The sequence below is a fragment of the Scyliorhinus canicula genome, chromosome 3 (assembly GCF_902713615.1).
Source record: "Scyliorhinus canicula chromosome 3, sScyCan1.1, whole genome shotgun sequence".
NCBI lineage: Eukaryota > Metazoa > Chordata > Chondrichthyes > Carcharhiniformes > Scyliorhinidae > Scyliorhinus > Scyliorhinus canicula.
This window is the reverse complement of record NC_052148.1, coordinates 268,651,984-268,657,983: the sequence shown is the minus strand read 5'-3', so window position 1 is coordinate 268,657,983 and position 6,000 is coordinate 268,651,984.

Below are 6,000 nucleotides of genomic sequence, written 5' to 3'. Positions count from 1 at the left end.
TCTTGATGGATCTCTGAAACGGCCCAGCAAGGCCACGCAGTTCAAGGGCAGTTAGAGATGGACAGCAAATGTTGGCCTTGCCAGAGAGGTCCTCATCCCACGAAAGATTAACAAGTAATAATTGGAACAGGAAGCAGAGGGGAGGAGAGGAGAATTGTTTGCTCTGCAGCCAGTTGTTTTGACCTGGAATGTGCTGACTAAAACGGAGTGTGAAAGCAGATTCAATGGTAACTTTTAAAGGGGAATTGGATTGTTATTTAAAGAAGGACATATATCTGTCGGGCTACCGGGCAAAGAGCAGAGGAAGTGAGTCTAACTGGATAGTTCTTTCAGAGGGCCAGAACAAGCATGATGGGCTGAATGGGCTCCTGTTGAGCTGTAAGGTTCGATGATTCTTTGAATATTCTGGGTATCTAGACGTACCCTCTTCCACTTCTGAGCCCATAATCTTTGATATCTGTGATAAAATGGAAAATTAAAGAATTTTGTGAAGTTTGCTTCGGATATGAGGAAACAGTGAGACCTTTGGGTTCTCGAACTAAACCCCCTGGACAGCTAGGGGACCTACATTCATTGTACCAGATATTCTGCTGAGTACTACAGTATCAGCAATTTAACCGAGTTAGTTCAAAAACAAATACCTCCAGGTGTGAAGGTGGGGCAATGCTCTTTTCAGGTACGGATTTAATGCATTGTCAAAAATTCACATTTATTTCAACTGGACAATTGTTTGCCCTTTCGGATAGACTCAAACGCACCCCATTCTCTAGTTGGAGCTGGGATGAGCATGGCATGTTACCACTCTTTGCTTCTCGCTATCGAGCATCCTTGATTTAAGAGTTGCTGAACTGCAGGTTCTCGTGCTGTGATTTTCCTGGGGGCAGGAAAGGGGCAAGCCTCTAGTTTACCTCAGCCAGAATGGGTATCAAACCCTCAGCTGTGGGCACTAATCTTGATAGACACACAAGCCATAGGCAACTGAGCCAACTGCACCCCTCCCCCCCCATTACTATTAAAGATGCGTACTTAAGTGATGAAGGCTTAAGTTACATTCACTGGCCTCATCATTTCTGGTAAATATCCACCTTTTTCCATATGTGACATTTGTGTTCAAAATAATAGGCAAGAAAGAAAAAAATATATATGGCCGGAATTCTCGTTGGGATTCTCTGACCCCGCCAGCAACGAACAGCGCTGCTGAGGGACACACGGCTGGCGGGTCGGAGAATACAGCCCTTGGTCTCTTAGCAACAAATTAATCTGTAGTACAGTGACTCTAGTTATGTTGGCATATTTCCACACTAAAATCCCACGAGCAACAATGAGCTGGAATTCTCAATTCGTCTTCAGAATTCCTGGGGCGGGATTCTCCAATAATGGGGATATGTCCCCACGCCTGCGTGAAAAGCGGCATCAACCACTCTGACGTCAACGGTCCCCAAAAGTGAGGAATTCTCCCCTTCCTAGGCGGCTAGGTTGGCGCTGGAATGGTCCCCGCTGCTCCAGCCGGCGCGGAACGACCGGCACAAGTCCGCGCATGCGCGCTACAGCTGGCGCATTTCCCCGCATGCGCGGGGGTTCCCTTCTCTGCACCGGCCCCCCGGGCATCATAGCGGAGCCCTGCAGGAGCCCGGCGCGGAGTAAAATAGGCCCCCACGGAACCAGCACGCCCGCTGATCGGTAGGCTCGGAGAATCGCCGGGGGGGGGGGGGGCGCTGTCAACGGCCCCCGACCGGCGCGGCGGGAATCCCGCAGGTGCCCGAGAATCGGCGCCGGAGAATGGGGAATCCGGCGCCAGGTCGGAGAATCCCCGTCCTGGTCTTCTTTGAATAACACTTTAATGTCCCGACAAACTATCAGGCCATTCATTATCAACAGGTTTATGTTCCCTTGGAAAAACTATTTGTCAACATTGAAGCATTTTGAAATCTTAAAACGAATTAACTGCCAACAAGAAATGGAACTTTCTTTCAAAACATACATCAATTTTTAAAATCCCACTTTTATTATTGTGCAATAATGTTTCTTTAAAAATGTAATTATTATCCTGCCTCATCACCAGACTTCCCTTCCACACTCTGACCCAACACACTTTCATCCTGTCAGTTGTCAAATACCCTGGGGACGGTACTGTCCTGGTTATATTCCTGGGTTAGGTAATGCAAAGGCCAGGTGCTATAATAATAATCTTTATTAGTGTCACAAGTAGGCTTACATTAACACTGCAATGAAGTAACTGTGAAAATCCCCCAGTCGCCACATTCCGGCTCCTGTTCGGGTACACGGGGGAGAATTTAGAATGTCCAATTCTCCTAACAAGCACGTCTTTCGGGACTTGTGGGAGGAAACCGGAGCACCCGGAGGAAACCCACGCAGACACGGGGAGAACGTGCAGACTCCACACAGACAGTGACCCAAGCTGGGAATCGAACCCGGGACCCTGGCGCTGTGAAACAACGGTGCTAACCACTGTGCTACCGTGCTGTCCATATTTGTGTGAATTAGTTCAAACCCCACTGTAGGAGTTTTAATTTACATTCAATTAACTCAATCTGGAATAAAAATGTAGTATCCGTAACAGTGAAAAGCCATCGAGACTCTAGTGCCTTATAGGAAAGGAAATCTGCTGTACTTACCCAGTCATGTCTACTCCAGATCAGCAGTCATGTGCTGACTCTTAACTTCCCTCTGAAATGGCCCAGCGAGCTAACCAGTTAAGGTATGGGCAGTAAATGCTGGCCTTGCCAATGATGCTCACATCACACAAGTGATTAAAATAAAACCGTACTCACTCAAAATTACCTCAGCAATAATTCAACTCAAGGACTCAAGAAATAGGGCCAGTACTAGACCACATGGTCCATTGGGCGCACTCTGCCATTCAATATGATCATGGCTAACCTTGGGCTTCAACCTCACTTTCATTCCACTCACCAGATCCCTTAATTCCCTGAGAGATCAAGGGCGGGATTCTCCGACCACCCCCCCCCCCCCTCGGTTGGAATCCGGACCCCGCTGGCTGCCGAATTCTCCGGTGGCGGGGATTTGGCGGGGGCGGGAATCACGCCGCGCCAGTCTGCAGTTGTTGGCAGCGGCCCCTCCCGGCGATTCTCCAGCCCGCGATGGGCCGAGTGGCCGCCCATTTTTCGGCAGGTCCCGCTGCGTATATTAAGCCAGGTATTTGCCGGCGGGACCTGGCTGCGCGGGCGACCTCCACGGTCCTTGGGGGAGGACGCAGGGGGATCTGGCCCTGGGAGTTGCCCCCACGGTTGCCTGGCCCTGGCCCACGTTCAGGGCCCATCAATTCCCGGGCGAGCCTGTGCCGTGTGGGCACATTATTCTTCCGCGTCAGCCGCTGTTGTCCTCCGCGATGGCCAATGCGGAGATGAATCCCCCTGCGCGTGCGCTGGGATGACGCCAGCACATGCTGACGCTCCCGCGCATGCGGCAACTCGCGCCAGCCGGCGGAGGCCCTTCGGCGGCAGTTGGCATGGCGCCAAGCCCCTTCCCCGCCGATCCAGCGCAAACCACTCCATTGCCAGCCTAGCTGCTGAGTGTGCGAAGGATTCCGCATCTTTGGGGCGGCCTGACGCCGGAGTGGTTCATGCCACTCCTTCGTGCCGGAGTTGCCCGCCCCACCGATTCCCGCAGAATCCCGCCCCAAAACTCTGTCCATCCCAGCCTTAACACTATTGAGCGATGGAGCATCTGCAACACTCTGGGGTTGAGAATTCCAAAGATTCACAACCCTTTGAGTGAAGTAACATTCCCTCATCTGAGTCCTCAGTGATTGACCCCTTTATCCTGAGGCTGTGCCCCCCAGATTTTAGATTCTCCGACCAGCGGAAACAGCTGAAACTCCTGAGCACCTAACTGGACTAAACTTACTATTACATAAACCTAATACTAATTGAACCAACCCTCCCTCGGGACCGTGTGCCAGTGTGTCAAACATTTTAAAGAAAGAACAAAAGAACTTGCATTTGTATAGCACCTTTCATGACCCCAGGGGAGGCCGTGGCATAGTCACTGGACTAATAAACCAACAACCCAGAGTAATGCTCTAGGGACCCAGGTTCAAACCCCGCCACAGGAGATGGTGAAAGTTGAATTCAATAAAAAAATGGTTAAAATTCTAATGATGACCATGAAACCATTGTCGATTGTCATAAAACCCCATCTGGTTCACTAATGTCTTTTAGGGAAGGAAATCTGCCGTCCTTACCCGGTCTGACCTACATGTGACTCCAGACCCACAGCAATGTGATTGACTCTTAACTGTCCCCTCAAGGGCAATTAGGGGTGGACAATAAATGCTGGCCCAGCCTGCGATGCCCACGTCCCATGAACGAATATAAAAAGGACGTCCCTACAGCCAGTGAAACACTTTTGAACGTGCTGATTCCACACAGCCAGTGACCCAAGCCGGGAATTGAACCGGGGACCCTGGATCTGTGAACCAACAGTGCTACACACTGTGCTAACCATGCTGCCTATAACCATGCTGTAATTTGGATCAGCTGGTTGCACTTTCACCTTTGAGTTCGAAAGGTCATGGGTTCAAGACCTACTTCAAAGTCTTGAGCTTGTAATCCAGGCTGACACTCAATGCAATACTGAGGGGGTGCCGCAGTGTTGGTGGTGACACCTTCTGGGTGAGATGTTAAACTGCGACGTTCAGCGGAATGCTCCATCGGTGAGATCCTCCAGTCCGCCGGCACTGCACTCACGCCCGCGGGGTTCCCGACAGCATGGGTGGCCACAATGGGAAAACCCATTGGCCGGCTGTGGGAATGGTAAATCCAGGGGGAACGCCGTGCAGGAAAACGTGTCTGGCCGACCGGAAAATTCTGCCCGTGATGTCCACCTTTAGGGGGACAGAAAGAATCCCAGGGCACTATTCAAAGAAGAACAGGGGAGTTTTACTCTGGAATCCTGGCCAATAATAATCCCTGAATCAAAACAGTAGTCATTAAAGCATTGCTATTTATGGGAATCGGCCATGTGCAAGTTGGATGCTGCATTTCCTACGTTACAACCGTGATGGCATGTCAAATAGTAATTAAATATGAAGAACACTGGAAATACGCATCGGGTCTGGCTGGAAAGAGAAACAGAGTTAATGTATCAGATTGATGACCTCTACGTAAGGATGCTTCATTGGCCGTGAGGCACTTTGGGATGTCTTTTTTTTTCTATTTATAATAAACAATTTTATTGAGGTAGTTTTTGGCTTTATAAACAGTTACAGACATCATCAGAAAGGAAGCAAAAAAGGCAAAAATGTGCAAACACCCACGTACTTTCAATACTTCCATCGTACCGTATTGCACAAGCCCGCTCCCCTCCCACCCGTACTACCCGCCATATTTTCCCTCCTACTCTACTCTACCCCCCCCCCCTCCCCCCACCCCCCTGCTGACGCTCACTCTCCCGCAAAGAAGTCAATAAATGGTTGCCACCTCCGGGTGAACCCCTGCACAGATCCCCTCAAGGCGAACTTAATTTTTTCCATCCCCAGGAAACTTGACATGTCCGCAAGCCACCACTCAGTCTTCGGGGGCTTTGAGTCCCTCCACGCCAATAATATTCGTCGCCGGGCTATCAGGGAAGCAAAGGCCAGCACATCGGCCACTTTCTCCCCCTGGACGCCCGGGTCTTCCGAAACCCCAAAAATTGCCACCCCTGGACTCATCACCACCCTTGTTTTTAGCACCTGGGACATGACCCCCGCAAATCCCTCCCAGTACCCCCTCAGCTCAGGGCATGCCCAAAACATGTGCACATGGTTCGCTGGTCCTCCCGCGCACCTAGCGCATTTGTCCTCTATCCCGAAAAATTTGCTCATCCGAGCCACCGTCATATGGGCCCGGTGAACGACCTTAAATTGGATCAGCCCGAGCCTAGCACATGTCGCGGTCGAGTTTACCCTACTCAGGGCCTCTGCCCACAGCCCGTCCTCCATTTCCCCGCCTAGCTCCTCCTCCCATTTAAGTTTCA